The sequence below is a fragment of the Lissotriton vulgaris genome, chromosome 12 (genome assembly GCF_964263255.1).
Source record: "Lissotriton vulgaris chromosome 12, aLisVul1.2, whole genome shotgun sequence".
Classification (NCBI taxonomy): domain Eukaryota; kingdom Metazoa; phylum Chordata; class Amphibia; order Caudata; family Salamandridae; genus Lissotriton; species Lissotriton vulgaris.
In genome coordinates this window covers 699,884,708-699,906,210 of record NC_141700.1, presented here as the reverse complement: position 1 = coordinate 699,906,210, position 21,503 = coordinate 699,884,708, and positions in this window count along the sequence as shown.

Sequence of the window (21,503 nt, the reverse complement as noted above, 5' to 3'; positions counted from 1 at the left end):
AGGGGAGGGTAAACACCCATTATTCCGCATCTTTCTTTCCGCATACCATCACTCCGCATACTTTCATTACGAAAGTACCATGACTCCGCAATGCCATTATAACGCATGGCATTACATTTTATAAGCTTTTACCACGCATACATTTACAACGAAATTCGTTGTAAATGCATGAATGGTAAAAGCATGTTTTTTTTAATGTTTGGATAAGATAAGTATGGGTATAGGGGTATATGTTTTGGGGTACTGAGGTATATGTTTTGGGGTGTTTGGGTATTTTAAGGGTTCAGATATAGTTTTGGGTTAAGGGGTACAGGGGTAGTTTTAGAGTTTAGGGATAGGTATGGGTTTTGGGGTACAGGGGTATTTTTAGGGTTTAGGCCTAGATTTGGGTTTTGGGGTATAGGGGTATTTTTAGGGTTCAGGGGTAGGTTTGGGTTTTGGGGTACAGGGGTATATTAAGGGTTCAGGGCTAGGTTTGGGTTTTGGGGTACAGGGGTATTTTTAGGGTTCAGGGCTAGGTTTGGGTTTTGGGGTAAAGGGGTATTTTAGGGTTCAGGGGTAGGTTTGGGTTTTGGGGTACAGGGTTATTTTTAGGGTTCAGGGCTAGGTGTGGGTTTTGGGGTACAGGGGTATTTTAGGGTTCATGGTTAGGTTTGGGTTTTGGGGTACAGGGGTATTTTAAGGTTTCAGGGCTTTGTTTGGATTTTGGGGTACAGGTGTATTTTAGGGTTCAGGGGTAGGTTTGGGTTTTGTGGTACAGGGGTATTTTTAGGGTTCAGGGCTAGGTTTGGGTTTTGGGTACAGGGGTATTTTTAGGGTTCAGGGGTAGGTTTGGGTTTTGAGGTACAGGGGTATTTATAGGGTTCAGGGCTACGTTTGGGTTGTGGGGTACAGGGTATATATATGTATAGGGTTAAGATGGGTTAGTGTTTAAGGGTGTTGGGGTATTTTAAGGAGTAAGGGTGGGCTATGATTATGGGATGCAGGGGTATTTAAAGGGAGCAGGGTGGGATTAGTTTTTAGGATGTAAAGGGTAATAAAATAAAATAATAAATAAAAATAATATAAATAATGCAATTTAAAAGAATAAATGTTTTAATTAAATAAAAAAATGAGTATATATATATATATATATATATAAATAAATACACATATATACAAACATATATTTGATGTTTTAATAATGTACTTTTACATTGTATATGACTTTACCACACATGCATTTGCATTATAATGACATGTGTGATAAAGTCATATGCGTTGCAAAAGTTTTAGAAATGATGTCTTTGCGGAGTAATAGTCCCGTGTTATAAAAATTGCGGAGTGATGGTATGCAGGATGTTGGTTTGCGGAATATCATCACATATTCCTGGGGAAGGGATAGTCCCTTTCTTGCTATTTCCGTGGAGGCGGGCCTTGTGTCCGGATGTGCGTGGTGCGTGGCCTGTGCGCAACAGAAGTGGAAAATCTCTAGTGTGCGCTTCAGGCGTCACCGGAAGTTAAGGTGAGATTACATTTCCTGCACATTGGCCCCTGTTTGCTTTCCTTCCGGCCCTTGGGAATAGTGCCAAGCCTGACCTCCATTCAGTAAAGCAGGTGCACGTCACTGGGAGCGCGGGGCAAGCAGCACCCGGAGCTGGAATGTACAGAACCTGGGAAAAAAAAACAGTGAAATATTGGTCACAACGCTCGCTTTTTTTTCCCCGTAGTCCCGCGCCCCGCACACGCCCACGCCCTAAGCACACGCCCACAGCACAGGATATGAGACATGGCATGAATGGCGGAACGTAACACACGCCCCCAGCGTTTGTCAGACCCCCAGCATACGCCCACAGCACAATGCAGACATGCCCACAAGGGACTACTTTGCTAGCACAGTTCTTTTACCTTTTAAATGTATATGGTGGGCGTCTGCATAGCCTATGTCCTTCTGCTGCAACTGCCCTTTCCAACGCTGTATTGGGTGTTGTGATTGGTGCTGTGGTTGTGAGATTACCCGCCTCAAAGGTTTGGGCTCTCTCTTTATTATATTAGTATATATATATATATATATATATTATATATATGAGCCAGGGCACAGCCAGTGCCCGAAACGCGTCTGATGAGGCTTGCACCCTTTGCACGAAAAATGAAATAAACCACTGTTTATAACTTGAGTCTGTCTCTGGCGTCGAAATTTGGTGTCCGTGTATTTGTCTGCGCCGTAGTGCATGGGAGGCGAATCCGATCTAAAAAAAAATATATATATATATATATATATATATATATATATATATATATATATATATATTATATATATATATATATATATATATATATATATATATATATATATATATATATATATATATATATATGATACTTTCTGTATACATAAATCATCTTATTCTAAAACGTGCTTCCAAATTTCATAATCATCATGATATAATCAATATTACTTTTTCTATTAATGGTTTGGAAAATGTTTTTGAATTTCATGATCCGAATTAAATCTACCATTATAAGCTCTCTAGTCGTCTCCCACTGCTAATTAAAACAATTGGTGCACGATTGCACAATACATATCAATCTTTCTTTCTGTCGTTATTTACCTTTGTCTCTCTCTTTCTCACTCCTTCATTTTTTCGTTTTCTTTCTTTCTTTCTACCGTATCACCCTTCTTTTTATTTCCTTATTTGTTTATCATCAATCTTTTAACTAAACATGCTTTGTAAAATCACAGTAAAGGGGAGAGAAAATACAGGTTTACAGGCGGGCTTCATGAGCAACCTAAGGAGTGGAAGACCCCTGGTCCACTTTTTTCAGGACCTTGCGGCAATCCTTTGTTTTTCCACTGGTCGTAAATAAATCGTATTATCATAGTCAAACATGACTTGCAATATGTCACTGAACAAAGTTATGTGGAGATGAGGATGGATTAAAAACAGAACTCTCTCACACACTTTAAGATGGAGAAAACAGGCGCTAGAAGTGGAAGAAGCCTCATTTTCGAGGGACAGGGTAGCGTCTAAATGTAGACCAGGATTTCCAACAGATTCAGCTAGATGGAGGCCTTCCTCACGGTCAGCAGCCTTGCAAGCATGGACTGCAAAGAATGATCTGCAGATCTTAGCCGTACCTCTGTCCTAAAACGATTCTGTTTTTAAAGTTTTGCTGACATTTTGCTGACATTCACCATGAGACAATTGTCAGTCAGGCCGTGAGCTGGGAAGAATGGCAACATTCTCCAGGTGCTGTCTCTCCTTCAGTCAGATCTACATATCTTCTGCATTCAAATAGAAGAGAGTTCCAAGAACATGAAAGCCCATCCATAATCTGCTTATAGATGTTAAAATGAAGCAGGTGGGTCCAGGTGCCTGCGGGACAATCCACTTCAGACGTGAGCAGGCCAGCGGTTCGAGATCTATCTCAGAGGAATGATCTAGACCAGTCCAGTGCTCTGCCCTGTCATCTAAAGTCAATGGGTCTCTCTTGCTGGAGATGAAGCAGTAATCAATGGTTTCCAAGGCAGTCAGTACAGGCATTAAGTCAGCACTTGGACACCACTGATATCCTCCATCTAGCCATGACCAAGAGGACCACCGTCATATTTGTTCTCTACCAGTCGGAAATCTTTTTTTTTTTTTTTTGCTTGTAGGGAGTCCAATAAGTTGTCCCTCTCCACACAGATTAGAAGCTGCAGTACAACAGCTTTTTCTAGCAATTTAACTCAAAAGTGCAGAAAGTTGATTTTTGGAAACTTATTAAGATATTAGTGATAGTTCCGTTACTAAAGCAGTGTAGTGAAACTAATTACGTTGAAAATTGAATCAACCTTGCAGGGTCCATTTTTTAGAAAACTGGATCCCTAGGAAAAGTAAGCTTAGGAACATAAACAAATAATGTACCTTTAATGTTGGTTTGGTGAGAGACACTATGTTTGTTACTACTCTCCACATAAATTCAACATAGATCGTGATATCTTCCAGAATGTTGGTTTAATTGGGTTACCACTATGTGATTGTTTTCTCTTTGTTTATGCATGGGTTATCTAGATTAACTGCTGTATCAAACGATCACAGTTAAACTTAATTTACATAAATGTAATTGTATGCATTATGTTTATATAGGGGTCCTTGCTATATGCAATATCCATCGTCCTGAATGTGGTCTGACAGACTAACACCACGAAAGACCGAAATGTCGACTTTATCATCTACTTCCCAAATATTCAATGTATGTAAGTGACTGTTACTTGTATCAGGAGATATGTCACTTTTTGATCATAATGGAATAGATGTTTTTATTCATGAATTGTAGGATAAGTAGCAATATACCTCTTTCATGATTTATTGCTGAATTAATTTTTGATTGATTGTACCCCTCTTAAACTCGATTTCTACATAGAAATATATTTGTATATCTACAAAAAGATATTCCCGTGTTTGTTCTGTTTTTGTCTGTTCATTCATTGAATGTCTAAATTGGTGAAATTCTGGTTTGAGATCTTTCACACAATACAGCATCTTTGATTGTTTTGCTCCATAGTGTGACTTCTTAGTACATATACCCCAGGTATTTCAAATGAAACAGGAAACAGTGGATTTCATTTCCAAAAGTCACATAACATAGCCTCTTTCTTTTTTTCATTGTGCTTCATAATGTTACCTTTATACTCATCCAAAATATGGAACAAATATTTTTGTAGCTTCTTGCAGTCATTAGTGGAGCAAAGGGGATTTGCACCTGTTCATATTACATAAAGATGTTTCCACCAGTGTAAAACATTCGAGCACACTTAATTTGCTCTATTCTTTGCTCTCTAGACCTAATAAGTAATAGGATTTTGTCCCAGATCTACATCTGGAAATATTAAACTAAATTTAGCCAAAATCAATTTGTTCATTTTCTCATTACAAACCAGAATAAATGCTCAATTGTTTTAACAACGTCTAGTTATGGATCCTTTTTTCATCTGCTGATAAATTTATCACTCAAAAAATGGAGGTATAAACATATGCGTGCATATATTTTGAAATTGTGTTAAAATCCTTTTCCTTTATTGTTGTCCCAGGTTAATATTATTTCAGCTGTATACCATCCATGTTGTTTGGAGGGGAAGTTTTGGGCATTCATTGATTCATAATACGAAATTCCAGAACCATCCATTCAGTGCCAGATTACCAAAACATACATTCACCTAATATAACAAGGTAACATGACCTTACTTAGACATGAAATGACTAATTTATCAACTTTTTGCACAGTGCAAAATCACCAAAAGTGATGCAAGCCGGCACAGTGTTCATTTTTAATTTACTTTCAAATGCAAAACAAGTTTTGTGCTGGGAAGTTGACAAAATGTAAAGCAAATTAGCATTTAGGCACTGTTTTTCATTACTTTGCATCAAGGGAGTTGCTGATGGATGGTACCTGGGTGTTCTCATGCTACTTCTCATGGTTTTTGACACAAAGTTCTATCTACTAACATTTATAGACAGGACTTTGCATCGAAAATATATCTTTCATGTTGGCACGTGCAAAGTTGTAGGAGAAAGGTTTTCTTCTCCAACTTTTCTCAACTTTGCTTATACAGTACTGGACGCATGCAAAGTGGAAAAGTTCCAGCCCAAAACGGATGCTAAACATCATACAGACACCCTTGTACAATGGTGCAGAGGTGTCTGCGTAGGGCAAGGCAGCCTCATTTTGAACCACCAGCACAATGGAAGAGAGATCAACAGAGACATCATTTTGGGTATATGGTGCTGTCCTGCTCTCTCCTTTTCACGCTACACAGCTTATTGGGTGAAATAATAGTAGATTTGTTCTCAAATTTGTAAATGTGTTAAAGCATAGCAAGGAGGTCAAAAAAGATGGCGTATGCCAAGTGTTAGTTAACCTTCTGACGTTAAATGTTGAAAATACGTGGCAGAGGTTCCTTTTAAAAAAATATGTCATTGTGTGCAGCTCTATATCCAGGAAAATACTTCGTTTGGAACCTTCCTTGCAAAAAGACACAGAATTAATATGAAAGGAGTATTGGAAAGGATTTTATTATCCGAGAGTACCTGTGGCCGGGCAGAACACGGGGCGGAGGGTGGGGTCGTTGTCTGGTTCTTTTTACAGAAGCTTGGCGGTATCTTTATTAATAGCAGTTTTGGCAAGACGGGCTCTCAAAAACGCTGCCAAGGTTTGTTTTCCCACGCCAAGCCCAGCTCGTGTACTTTAATGATTTTCTTGTAAAGTTCGATAGATACCTGGAGGCGGCTGCTAGCAGCTGGTCCAGTCTGGCCTAGTGCGAGGCAACAGCAGCGGCTTTAAAAGCCATGGGCCTCATTTATCAGAAATGACGCATCGCTGTGTGAAAGCAGCGATGCGTCACTTCTCAGTGCGCACTCCTTGCGACATTCCTGATGCGTCATATTTAATGTATGACGCATCATGTCGCAAGGGAGTTACAGATACGTCAGTATTTCTGACGTATCTGTAAGCGCAAAAGTGAAGCATTGCTGGAGTGTGTCACAAAAGTGACATACTCCACCAATGTGTCCTTTCACATGGGGCAAGCCCCATGTGAAAGGGCCTGCGTCAGTCTTACGCCTGCTGTAAGGCAGGCGTACGATTTTGACGCAACGGCGTCCTAGAAGTGACGCAGTGAAATCTCATAGATTTCACTGCGTCACTTCTACGAAGCTTTTTGCAGGGGAACCCCCCCTGCATACATTATACCTGACGCAGGTATAATGTAGCGCAGGGGTTTAAAAAGTGACGCATCTGCTTAGATGCGTCACTTTGTAAATAGTGCGCAACAGGAGGCATGTTTTACGGCGCCGATGCGTCACAAAAAGTGACGCATCTGAAGCACAAAACTGACGCAAGTCCTCATAAATGACGCCCCATGAATGTCACCTCTGAGAAGTATGGCTTCTGTCCTGGCAAGGCTCTTCACAGAGACTGGGCCCAACGGAAGTATTCCCACCACCTCCATCACTCTCAGTAGCTTTGTAAACAGCCTCGTCCAAAACCATGCTGCTCAAGGTATCTTCATGTGAACGAAGTGTAAAGAAGCACATGCTAAGGTAATTGGTCTGGCATTTGTATTGTGAGTGCCCATGGAGGCACAACAAAACTATGTACGCTCTGATAAGGTTCACACAACATGCACATATATACATAGAGCAATACACTTACAAACACCCATGTGCACACCGAGCAGCGCAATTACGCGCACAAACACATGCATGTAACCAGTGATAGGTGTAAGAACTGAAGGAAAAGCCTAGGCAAGGCACTAGGAATGAGAGCGCAGGCAAAACAATCTAGAACATGAATAATATAAGAACATCTAGGTTGAAAAATTTGCAGTATAACATGAGCTGATGTTATCAAATTATTTATTCATCACTTTTTTTGCAAAAAGATTTTGTTCATTTACGATAAATATACATAGGTCTATCTGATATTCTGTTTAAATATAGCAAAAGGATTTTATCCGTCATCCAAATTTACAGTGAATACATGGAAAAATACACAAGTAATACATTTGTGTGTAACAAGTAATATTTTTCCCCCCTCTTTTTTTGGCGTATGAATCACGTCAATTAATAAAACTTGATTGCTGTTTATACATAATGCACGATGCGAGTAGCTGAATGATGCAAAGAAGCTGGTGGTTTGTTGACACACTACGCGCGTTTCGTCAGGGAACCATCACAGTATACACCATAAAGTGATAATTCAACTGGAGCAGCAAGGTATGATAGGGATGACTGAATGTATTTCCAAGAGTAGTAACCATTCCTTTTGTGTTACATACTAAATCTCAGGGGCCTCATTTATGAGAAATGACTCATCGCTGCGTGAAAGCAGCGATGCGTCACTTCTCAGTGCGCACTCCTTGCGACAATCCTGATGCGTCATATTTTATGTATGACGCATCATGTTGCGAGGAGTTACAGATACGTCAGTATTTCTGACGTATCTGTAAGCGCAAAAGTGACGCATTTCTGGAGTATGTCACAAAAGTGACTCAACTCCAGCAATGCGTCCTTTCACATGGGCAAGCCCCATGTGAAAGGGCCTGCGTCAGTCTTATGCCTGCTGTGATGCAGACGCAAGATTTTGACGCAACAGCGTCCTAAATGTGACGCAGTGAAATCTCACAGATTTCACTGCGTCACTTCTACGACCCTTCCTTGCGTCAATACGCCCCCTTGCATACATTATACCTGGCGCAGGTATAATGTGGCGTAGGGGTTTACAAAGTGACGCATCTACCTGGATGCGTCACTTTGTAAATATGGTGCAACAAGGCGCATTTTTTACGCCACTGATGCGTCACAAAAAGTGACGCACCAGGGGCGTAAAAGTGACGCACAGCCTCATAAATGAGGCCCCAGATGCGCTGACTGCGATTATCATGATGATGTAGCCACCTGACTCGGGAGTTTAGAGCAGATCAAGCAAGTGTGATTGGGCAAGCCTGCCATTGAGCTGCACTTGTGGGGGATGAAGCTTGCCGAATCGTCTAGTTCTCTGGAACCTGGAATTAAAAAGTTACCTTTCCCTGTGTGGTCGCCAGGTGGGCGTGCCAAAGAGCTGTGAGAGCTCCTCCGGTACTGCGCTAATGACTGATGTTGTGGCCAGTAACGATTGGGGTCCTCATTGGTCAGAAAAGGTGGACTAGTCCGACCTGGTACTGTCTGATCAAAGGATAAGTCTACCTAGGATGGCTGGCATCTCTCTCTGTGTAGCGCCTCTTTCTACTGGTGTTTAAATTAGATTGGTGTAACCATAATCACAGACCTCCAGGCATCCATGTTTTCTGACTAGTATACATGCAGTCAGTCATGCATACAGACCGACAGCGCACAAGTACCCACAGAGTTACATACACACATAGAAACATTCAGTTCCATGAAACACATATGAGGTCAGACAACACACAAACATGCTTACATAAATAGATTTGTGGACAGAGAGAGGGTGAGGCAGACATTTTTTTTTTTTAATTTAGCATAAGTTACCAACACATACCAGTTTTAAAAAGCAGGCTGACAAGACAAAGAAGAAACATATACATTAGTTGAAAATGGCAATCTTAAAGTGACATAGTGCATGATTACGTATAATCTACTTAAGTATACATATCCAGGCCGAACGAAAACAAGTCTGATTTCAAAGAAAGTATTGAAAGTACAAGACGGCTTGTATTAAAAGTTGCCATTGTATGCTTGGAAATTAAAAGGTGCTCAACATATCTCTTATAGCAATAATAAAAGTATGAGAAAAGCATGCATAATAATCGGAATCCATGATTTACCAATTAATCAATTATTAATCCCTTCTTGAAGGGAATAGTAGCTTGAAAAATAACTTGTATCATGATCAGAATCTTTAGCGTCAGGATAAATGTAAAACCAACAGCAGGGCCGACACTCTTCCTGATTAGTTGAAATTGAATGATTTCATCATCCGTAAAATAAAAACCCCACACCCAGCTTTACCAGCCACAATGGTGGTTGAGTTATTATTATTCACATGAAACTCATTTTAAAACAAATTTTTGCACAGACCTTTCTGTGTAGAATCAATCTTTATGCAAATATTCTTTTCGAATCAATTCCACTTTTACATTTTATATATCTTCTTTTTTTTGTTTCCTACTTGCACCATATATCATTTTTAGGTCTCGCCTCTTAATGCGCATGCGCATTGAGCGAAGCGAGACTATAGGGACTTAAACAGCGTTTAACCAAGCACACGATTCCACTGGCGATTTGATGCGGTGCATGTGCGCTTTTAGCTCAATGCGCAAGCGCAATGAGTTAAAATGCGCATGCACAGCATCAAATCACCAGTCTTCGCCATCTGTTTCCCAGCCCCCAGCCGCCAGCACCTCCCCTCTCTCTCCCCGCACACAGCCAGGCTCGCATTTCTCCTCCCCCTCCCCAGCCGCCAGCACCTCCCCTCTCTCTCCCTGCAGTTTCACAGCCGTGTTGTTTCCCTTCCATTTCTTGTTTTTGCAGAAGTGCTTTTTTTAAAAACAAAATGTAGTCCTCAGTTTTTTGATAACATGCAAAATATACGATGGCAAGAAAGGCTGAATGACGAGAGTTTGCGCGCCCCTCGTCTGTATTCCATCTCATGCAAATCAAAGCAGCATTGAAGCAAGCCTGTATCTGCATCTAAATAAATCAAAGTCAACTGTGTCCCAACTAAATTTCCTTCTCTTTGATGTCCAAGACAGCCGCTGGCTAATCCCTATGCATATGTGGCAAGCTCTGTCACCAAAGCCAACCTCGCAGCGAATGAAGAAGGCCGCCATTTGCATGACACTCAGAGGATTACCATGTTGGCTACATGGTCATCCAGTCACGGTGCAGCCACTTTCCTGGCTCAATAAGCGGGCGCTCGGGAAATCTGCGTGTTTACAAGGTGATTAGCCTCTGTAACAGATTAGCATTTAAAAGGTGTTGCGCTTTTTTGCAGAAGTGCTTTTTTTAAAAACAAAATATAGCCTCAGTTTTTTGATAACATGCAAAATATACGATGGCAAGAAAGGCTGTATGACGAGAGTTTGCGCGCCCCTCGTCTGTATTCCATCTCATGCAAATCAAAGAAGCATTGATGCAAGCCTGTATCTGCATCTAAATAAATCAAAGTCAACTGTGTCTCAACTAAATTTCCTTCTCTTTGATGTCCAAGACAGCCGCTGGCTAATCCCTATGCATATGTGGCAAGCTCTGTCACCAAAGCCAACCTCGCAGCGAACGAAGAAGGCCGCCATTTGCATGACACTCAGAGGATTACCATGTTGGCTACACCGTCATCCAGTCACAGTGCAGCCACTTTCCTGGCTCAACAAGCTGGCGCTCGGGAAATCTGCGTGTTTACAAGGTGATTAGCCCCTGTAACAGATTAGCATTTAAAAGGTGTTGCACTTCTATCATCAGACTGGCAAAGAGGGCAATATAAGCAAAGATGCCCCCTCCCTCGAAGAAGTAAGGTCTTTATCTGATCTGCGCAGTTAGCTTAAAGGCGCACTTCTCTCATTTCAGTTTCAGGTAACTCGAGACGTGTCGGGCTGTTGATCTGTTTACCTAACTTCATGCCACTTGGTGTGTGCTTATTGAGCCGTTTGCTCGGATATTTGTTTTGGGGCCACGGTGATTTAAAACAGCTTTTTTTTACTTTGAATCGCGAATGTAATGTAGCTTTCTGCCCGTCAGTCATCACATCATCAGCCTCGCTCCCACAGGCAGCCATCTGTTTGTCCCCCCGCACCCCCCCCGCTCCGCCCCCTGCTGCAGGAGTGGTTTCTCTCACTCTTGATTGCACGCAGGTTAACTTTATTTTACTGACATTCCAATGCTCTACATCACGTGAAACTTTTCTACATTTTTGTTTCTCTCTTGCTATGAAATATGTTTCTACTTTAAAATTTGTCCTAAGTGCTTTTTTGCCTACTTTTGCACATTTTTTCTGTATCCGAATATGTAAGGGCTTTGGGAAGCAGGTTCACGTTTTTTGCTGTCAAATAGGCACAAGAGCATCCTCATAGCCTCTCCATGTGTATTTAGGGATAACTCCTAAGCCCTTGTTGGAAGAGCTTAGAGTTCTGCTATGAGCGCACTGTTTCTCTATCCTTCGTAGATAGAGAGAGCTGAAAATATGCCAGGCCCTCTCAGCGATGGTCACGGTTTACAACATTATCCTCTGTTTAATGGGAGCCAATGTAAAGGCTTCAAGTTTTACATAGTATTGTCTTTTGGGGCATGCTGAAATAAGATAGGTCGCTGCATTTTGGACTAGTTGGAGTTTATTTAGAAGTCCTCTTGGTAGTCCAACTCACACCCTCACCCACCTTCACCCTCACACCCTCACTCATCCTCACCCCCTCATCCTCACACACCCTCACTCACCCTCACACCCTCACACCCTCACAACCCTCTCACCCTCACTCAACCTTTAGAGCCAAGCTTAAAACTGCACTATTCGTACAGTAGGGCATTCCGCTTCTGTAGGTTCCAGTAAGTATCTGCTCCTCAGCGTGGGGACACGCCGCTGTGCGTCACCAAGCGCTTTACAAAACCCCCTAAATAGAAATAGAAAAATAGCCTCACACCCTCACACACCCTCACCCTCACCCACCCTCACCCACCCTCACCCTCACACACTCACTCATCCTCACCCCCTCATCCTCACACACCCTCACTCACCCTCACACCCTCACCCCCCTCACAACCCTCTCACCCTCACTCAGCCTCACACCCTCACCCACCCTCACACACCCTCACCCCCCTCACCCTCTCACCCTCTCACCATCACCCCCCCCTCACCCTCACACACCCTTACCCTCATCCCCTCACCCGCACACACCCTCAGTCACCCTCACACCCCCTAACCCTCACCCTCACCCCCTCACACCCCCTCACACACCCTCACTCACCCTCACACACCCTCACCCTCACACACCGTCACACACCCTAACCCTCACACCCCCTCACTCACCCTCACCCTCACACACCCTCACACCCCTTCACCCTCACACCCCCTCACCCTCACACCCCTCACCCTCACACCCCTCACCCTCACACCACTCAGTGCTACAACACATATTGTGTTACAATAGGTGTCACATTTGCGAAAGATAAAAATATTGGCATTGTAAATAACAAAGCTATTAAATTCGCTATTTTCAAAACAAGCACGTACATAAAAAATGTGTCCTTTACAATACCAATAGCTCAAACTTTCCTAATGCAAGACCTATTGCATTGCTGTGCTTCTCTCCCCTGCTGCACTCTCCTGCTCTCTAGAGATGTGGCCTAACGACCAGAGCTGCCATCTAAGTCACGTAAATACAAAACATGTTGCATTCCAAATGCTATAGGTGTCACATTCGCGAAAGTTATAACTATTGGCGTTGTAAATGACAAAGCTATCAATTTAGCTATTTTAAAAACCAACAAATAAATAAAATAATTGTCATTTACAAGACCAATAGCTCCAACTTTTCTAATGCGAGACCTATAGCATTTCCAATGCTTGTTCTCTGTGGCTTTTACCTCAACTGAACGGCATCGGCTTCTCGAGCCTTGCTATGGGCAGATCTGATTATACCCAATTGACACACCCCTAGGCATGCCTCCTCCATGAGGACATTGCGCAATCTTCATTATCTTTCCCGGTTCAGACGAGCCGGCTTTACCAGATCGTATCTCTGACCAGGAGAGCGACCGACAATAGAATCTTTTAGAGTTATTACCATAGCGGACCAAAAGTAGACCATTGGTCTATGACGGGGAGTATATATAAATAGTTGTTTTTACTTCTGAAATAAGGACATTTTACATATAATTCTCTCTAAATTACATGCCGTGTCACACTGTGTTAAATTTTCACAGGGCACCGTCCATTAAACAGAACCCATCGGTTCTACTTTTCACTGTAAGCTTGGTCTGGCTGATGTTGCTGTTTAAAGAGCATATGACTTTACCTAATCTTGCACATGTCACTTGGATTATTTTTACATCACACAAGCCCCTATTTATTCTAGGGAGGATCATCTTTATTTTACAGATTTTTACCCCATACCAACCATCCTTGCTTGGTTTCATTTCCTGAGAGGGTCCCTACGCTGAGGAATTGACTCTTCTTAAACCCAGCCAGTATGTATTTTTCATTCCTCCATCATTAGCACACACCTTATCCAGTATCCTCCTAATTCTTCTCTCTCTTTTACCAATTCTCTCCCAGAGCCCAGGCCATTACAGTCCTGATGAGACCCAAGTAATCCTTTATGGATCAAACCATCGGCAACACATATAGAAAGACAGACTGTTTTCTACAAATTGTGATGAACTGATTGACCCTCTGTGTCTGTGATCATACTGAATATCAATTGCTGTCTTTTAACCAATATACCTTTGATGCTCACATTTTACTTCACTGTTTTCCCTTGCTCGGCTTTGTTTTTTTCTTTACACCTGGGTTCTATTCATCTCCTTCTAGGAGACTTTCATTCACTCAAAAAGCGGTTAAACAATTTGAAATACCCAAACTGGTTTTCAATAAAACTTGTTCGACTGAACCGGAGTTTTAGAATAATACTGGCTTTGCTGCTTCCTTAATGTAATACCGATGTTGATCAAAATAAGAATGTTTGCATAAAGATTGATTCTACACATAAAGGTCACTGCAAAAAGATTGTTTTTGAAAAGAGTTCCATGTGAACACTTGTTCCAAGGATTACTTGATACCCATGTTCATATGGACATAAGGGTCGCACTTGTTTTTGTTTAAGTGAGTTATTATTATGGCCTCTTCTAGCTGCAACTCAGCAAAAGTTCACAGAATGAGTGTTTATGGCTTGAGTGAGCCATTAAAGAATGGAAGGTTAAAAGAATGGAAATGATACATGAGTAAAGGGGGGTGGGTGAAAGGGTGCTTAAATGGGTGAAGGGAAGGATGGGCAAAAGGGCGGTTTGAAGAAAGGGGGGCTATTAAATGAATGGATAATGGATTGGAAACTTTGGTGAAAGACTGGATGAGAGAAAGTAAAGCTTAATCATATTGGCTATGGGTCAATTCGAATGAAATGATGAATAAATATTTGAATTGTTAGTATGAATATGCAAGGCAGCTTTTCTCATGAGGCACATGCTGCTCCCCTAATTTGCTTACTTGGTGTATGTAGGGTTATCATTCAAAGGTATGGTTCCAAGTGGGGGGTATTTTTTATTCTTTGTTCTACTCCCTTGACCCGCTGTATTTGCTAAGTGAGACAGATGTATCCCACCCATCATTCATCATCCCCCACCCCTCCCAAGGAAGGCAGCTTTGACCAAAGTGCTTTCCTTGCTTACTGCCCTGAAAACTAATTTGTCAGAAATATGTGGTGGTGAGTGAGGCCACAGAGTAAAATGGGAGTAAGTGCATGATTTGATGTCAAGTTTGGTGTATAGGATACACAGTGACAAATGTGCTAAATAAAATCTATATAGCCCATTCCTTTCCCTGTAGTGCAGTCCATCAGATTCATTTTACTGAACGTCTACATATGACAGACAGGAAAATATATTAATATCCGCATTTCATATTTGAGGTGTGTGACGTCGTATTTATTCATCTGCCTCTTTGGAACAGGGTAGAAAGAGAAATGCATTCGGTTAAGAGCAGGGCCATTTGAATTAAAAATAGATAATTGTCAACTACAGCTGCAGACAGTAGCAAACTAGCCAACGCGCTGGCTAGCAATGAGCATAGTTTCATTATTTTAGCACAGCACACAACTTGTTCTCCATATAGTGCATAATGCCGTATGCAAATGAGAGTTAATTTATTTTTCAACTCAAACTGTCTGACTCTGTTTATAGTTACTTGAAAATCCTTTAGAAAAAAAAATAACCAAGTCGCAGTTTTTTAATCCGGTAATGTTATTTTGCCTGTTAATACTTTTCTGCCTCACAGTCAGTGCTTTTTTATGTGGGGCACGTGTGGGTAAAACATTATATTGGTCTTGTGCCTCTCCTAATCATAACCCCATCAAATAAATTCCAATGGTCAAAGGGGACTAGTAATGTACTACTACTACTGCGCCACCCAGTAATCTAAAACAATTGTTTGCACAGAGCATTATTTGCAATTTATCTTTTTTGTTTTTCTCAATATAGCTGCTGCTGCTGGTTCAGCCGGACCACCCAACAGGCAGGAGATAGCTGCACATTTGCGGTGGCAGAGTCTGGAGCGGATCCAGCAGGAATAGCAGTGGCTGGTGGTCCTGGAAGAGGAGGAGGAGGAAATTAACACACAACAGCTGGGCCTCAGTGCAGCCGGTCCCCTTCAGCCTGCAACCTCCCGGCCATCCCTTTGCCGGTGCCACTGCCAACCAACTGCTGCTACCCCCTACCACACTGACAACAGGTCATTGCTGCGCTACATCCTGCAGCGGCTGAACACCATTGAGAGCCGGTGCACCACGATGGAGCAGAGCCGGAAACAGCTCTGAACCGATATCCATAATGCCCTCTCGTAGGGCCAGATGTAGGTCGCCAATTACCGGTCAGTAACGGACGATTTCGGCCGTTACCGACCGGTAATTGGTTTTTGAGATGTAGGGGCAATTTTTTACAGAATCGGTAAATTTACCGATTCGGTAAATTTGCAGATTCTGTAAAATACCGAATAGGTAATTTTACCGATTTGGTAAAACCCAGATGTAGATAGCACTGTTTACAGTGCTACAGGCCTTCAAGATTCGGTATTTTACCACCCAATCCAATTGGGTGGTAAAATACCGAATTCAGGTGTACATGCACATCTGTGCATGTACACCTGTGCCATGTGACACACAGACATGCCCTTAGGGCATGTATGTGTGCCACATGTCACACAAGCCTAGAGGGTGTCAAAGTGACACCCCCTGCACCCTTGCAGGATTCGGTATTTACCGATTCGGTAAATACTGAATTGGTATTTCCCATTGATTCCTATGGGCTTCATGGCCCATAGGAATCAATGGCCAATACAGATTCGGTATTTACCGAATCAGTAAATACCGAATCATACCGATTCAGTAATTCTAAAATTAGAATTACCTACATCTGCCCCCTTCCTATTTACCGACTCTTAAATACCGAATCGGTAAATTTCGGTATTTAAAATTCTGTGTTTAAGAGTCGGTAAATAGGAATTACCTACATCTGGCCCTTGGTCCTTTTTAAATTGTTTAGTTTTGGTTGAAGGGACTTGTTTGTTGGGGCAGAGTGGAGAGGGTGGGAAGGGACTGGATTGACTTTTTGCTTGGACATTTTGAGTTTTGGGGCTTGTGTCAGTTTTGTTTGGGAAATGGGATGGGCATGTTGTTTGGGTGGAGAGGGTGGGCTTCTTTATAAATAAATAAAGAAGAACACTATTTTATTCAATCTAAATTTATGCATGAAGTAGTTTGTTTTACTTTTACTTTGCACTGCCTTCAAGTAGTTATTGGCAGCCTGTTTATGTTCTTGTAACTTAAGAGGGAGCATAGCTCTTAGTTATAGAGTTATACTTCTCTAACTATCTTGACCAATAGGGGGAATGTTGCTATGATGACCTATATTTATTTTATTTATTTATTTATTTTAGCTGTTTTATATCGCGCTCATATACTACCAGAGTGTCCTGGCGCGTAAAAAAGAAACATGCATGTGGCTGGAGAAAGAAGAGATCAGAATTTTCTTTTACTATGAGGGATTTAATAAGCCATTCTGAAGAGATAAGTTTTAAGTGCCTTCTTGAATGTCACAAAATTTTCAGTTAATCTCAAGGAAAGGGGGAGGGTATTCCAAGTCCTGGCCGCGGTGACAGCAAGTGATTGGCCTCCCAAGCGAACTCGCTGAAATCGGGGTACTCTTAAAAGATTACAATCAGCTGAACGCAGAGCCCGAGTAGGAACACAGCGGGAAAATCTGTCCCTCAAATAAGAGGGGCCAAGGTCATGAACTGCTTTAAAGGCTATAGTAAGAATTTTAAAGGTTATCCTCTGCGCTACTGGCAGCCAGTGTAGTTCCTTCATGTGAGTCCGAGTACTTTCTCTATATGGCACATTGCACAGTAGGCGAACAGTCGCATTTTGGATGATCTGAAGCTTTGAGACCAAAAAAGCCGGAGAACCACACAGCAGAGAGTTGGCATAATCGAGTCGTGATAAAATAAGGGCTCTTGCGACCGACTCTCTTGCTGAAGAAGGCAAATAAGGAAAAATCTTCCTCATGGCTTTTAGGGACCCGAAGCACACCCCAGTGAGTTTTTTTATGTGTGCCTCGAATCGCAAATCCTCCCCAAACCAGACTCCCAAGTTTTTAGCAGGGATATTGACGGAGCCTGGCTGGGGAAAATCGGAAGGCCACAGAGTTTCTCTGAAATTGGGCGGAAACTGGCCAGAATGTCTGACTAAATATCGAAAACTAGAATATCGAAGTACAAAAATATCGGAACAAAATTATCGATGTCAAAAATATCGGGATCCTATACTTAACTATATATCTACACAAATATCGATTTTTTAATATCGACATACAAAAATATCGTGTACTTTGATATCGACCACATTTATATCGGAAAACAAAAATATCGCAATCTGCAAAATTTAATGACACTTACAAAAATATCGAAATCAAAAATATCGTGAACATAAATATCGGATTTAAAAATATATCGACTTTTGTTAACCTTTTCTTTACATAATTAAGGAACGCTTTATATGTTTTCACATCAAAAATAACATACAACACTTTTATTTCTACTATACAAACACCATAAAATCAAATAATTTTTTAAATCATTTAAAAATATGTCACCTACACATATAAAATTATTCTATGGTACTGTGTATACTTTTCAAATTATTCTTTGATTTTATATTCTAATACTAATTAATGTCAACAGAAATTCAAATCTACTAACTAACCAATCAGAAGCCTAATTTTTTAAATGAACCAATAGTAAAGTAATTACTACTGACACTCCCCTATATAAGCAATGAAAACGTAAGCACAAACTACTTGCCAAAAGTCACAGAAGGAGATTCATCTCTATCAGAATTGCTGCCCAACAAGTAGAAGAACGAGAGTGAAAACCTACTATTACATCTACTAAGTAAGTAAATAAAATATATCCTACATTATTTTCTATTTGTATTTACTTACCTGCTAAATACCCAGTGGCCCTTTGCTATTCATACTACTTAACATTCTAAATAATGATATAAAAATATTTTTTTTAGATACTACCACTACTGATAATTGTACTCCAAATAATTGTGAACAAAAGATAGGAATACAGAATCAGAAAATTATGTAAGTAATTTGACATTGTTTCGTTTTATGCACATTAATCTAAAAACCCAGAAATAATGACTTTTGCACACCATCTTTTTATTTTTCTATAGATTCTGCTACAGAAAACTGCACTAATACAGAACTAAGGCTACAGTACTACATCTATAATCCTTTATATTAAGTAAGTACATAAAATAGAAAGTGCTTCATTTGCTAGTAATACTTAATTACCTGCTAAATAACCAGTACCCCTTTGCTATTCATTGCAGTGAACATGCTAATAAATTATCTGCTAGTATTTGTTTAAGAGACCACGAGGACAGATTATTTTACTCTAAATAACTGTGAACAAAGCATAGGAATACTGAAGCCAAAATATATTTAAAGAATGGCACATTGTTTCATTATGTCCACATAAATCTAAACACAATGAAATAATCATTTTTCGCCCACATATTTATTTTTCTATATAGATTATACTACTGAAATCTGCTTTACTACAGAACTGAAAACATCAGAACTATATCTAAAATACTTTGTCATAAGTAAGTACATGAAATAGAACATGCATATTTAGTACTCCTAATGATTTTCATGCTAAATACCCGGTGGCTCTTTGCTATTCATAGTACTTAACATCCAAAATAATAACATATTATTATTTTTTGTAGATACTACAACAACTGAATTTTCTTCTCAAACTAAGTGTGAAGAAAGCATAGGAACACAGAATCGAATAACTATGTAAGTTAAGTTACATTGTGTAATTTTGTGGTCAAAAATCTAAAATCTTACAAAATAACAGTTTTCCTCAACATATATTTTTTTCTCTGTAGATTCGACTTCTGAAAACTGCACTCCTCATTAACTAAGGACCCCAGTAGTATTTCTAAAATACATTTTAGTAAGTAAGTATTATGCAAATGCAATAAATGTGTGAAAACAATTCTAACATTTCTAACTGTTTTAATAATTTTCTATGACATATTCTTTATTTACAGAGCAAACACAGTGAATAGATATACAGACAACATACAGAACTTCACATTCTAAACAGCAGTAAAACTAATAACTAAGTAAGTATATTAAATGACATATTTACCACATGTTTCAAAAAACCTACCAACATGGTGAGTAAAGTAACTCATATGTTCCTTATTTTTTATAGATAACACTACAAAGTATTCTACAGAAGTTGAAGAAAGAATTAGACCTGCCAAATACCAACAACAAACATTATGTAAGTATCTTCACAATGTGAATAATGAAGACACATCTTAGTAGTAAAAATGAGCTTTATAATTGCTAATTTACCTAAACATTAATAAATAATATACTACTTTCATATTTCTCTGACCAGCTACAACAACATCAAAAATATTTATCCTCAACTAAAGAAACAAGAAAGTCCAAAGTTTAGCTGTACATTGTAAAACACGTAAGTATAAACATTCCTACTTATCACTAACATAGATTATTGATCACATTTAAATTGATATTAACTATTATATATATTTTATAGATATACACAGTACAAAATGACCGAAGGAGCCGAGTTTGTGACCAGCCAAAAAGGAAAATTATTGTTATGCTACATGGGTTACACGTACACACAGGAAAAACAATATGGCATGAAAGTGAATTGGAAATGTTGCAAATATTATTCCAACAAGTGCTACGGCAGAGCAACAACAAAAGAAGCTACAGTACTATATACTAGGGAACATAATCATCCACCTAATATTACAGAAATAGAAGTCAGAACAGCCATGGAAAGTATAAAAGAAGCTAGTACTGGATCCCAAAAGCAAACTAATGTAATTTTGAAAGAAGCCATTCCAAAAATTCCCAAAACAGCCTCCACCCAAATGCCAAACATCCTATCATTAAAAAGAACAATAGCACGGACCAAAAAAGCGACAACTTCTTCAACACCATGTCCTAGAACATATCAGGATATTAGTTTTAGTGCTAACGAAATAATAACTTTAAATAAACAACCCTTTATAATTTATGACAACGAAAGCAATGATAATAGACTAATCATTTTTGGTACCAGTATGAATTTAGTGAAACTGCAGCAAAGCCAATATTGGATGATGGATGGGACATTTAACATCTGTCCCAAACCATTCTTCCAATTATACACCATACATGGCCTCTATCACAACTGCAATATCCCTTTATTATATGCACTATTGCCTAACAAAAACAATTCTACTTATATGGAATTATTAAATGTCATAAAACAAAAAACCAATGATTTCTCTCCGGACAAAATCATTCTTGATTTTGAGCATGCAATGCTCTCCACTATTCTAAAGATCCACCCACATACCTCCATTCAAGGGTGCTATTATCATTTCAACCAGTGTTTATGGCGACACCTGCAAAAAACTACCCTAAGTGTCGAATATGCTACAAATTCTTCTTTTGCTTTTCAAATAAAAAAACTTATAGCACTTGCCTATGTCCCTACAACAGATGTAGCTGAACATTATAATATTATCATAGACAGTCCATTTTATAAACAAAACGAGGCTAGATTAACTCCTTTTCTTGATTACTTCGAGGACACCTGGGTAGGCAGACTCCACAGATCTGGGCACAGGAGAAATCCAAAATTTCTTATTCCCTGGTGGAATGTGTACCATAGTACCCTTAACGGGGAGTCAAAAACTAACAATGCCGTTGAAG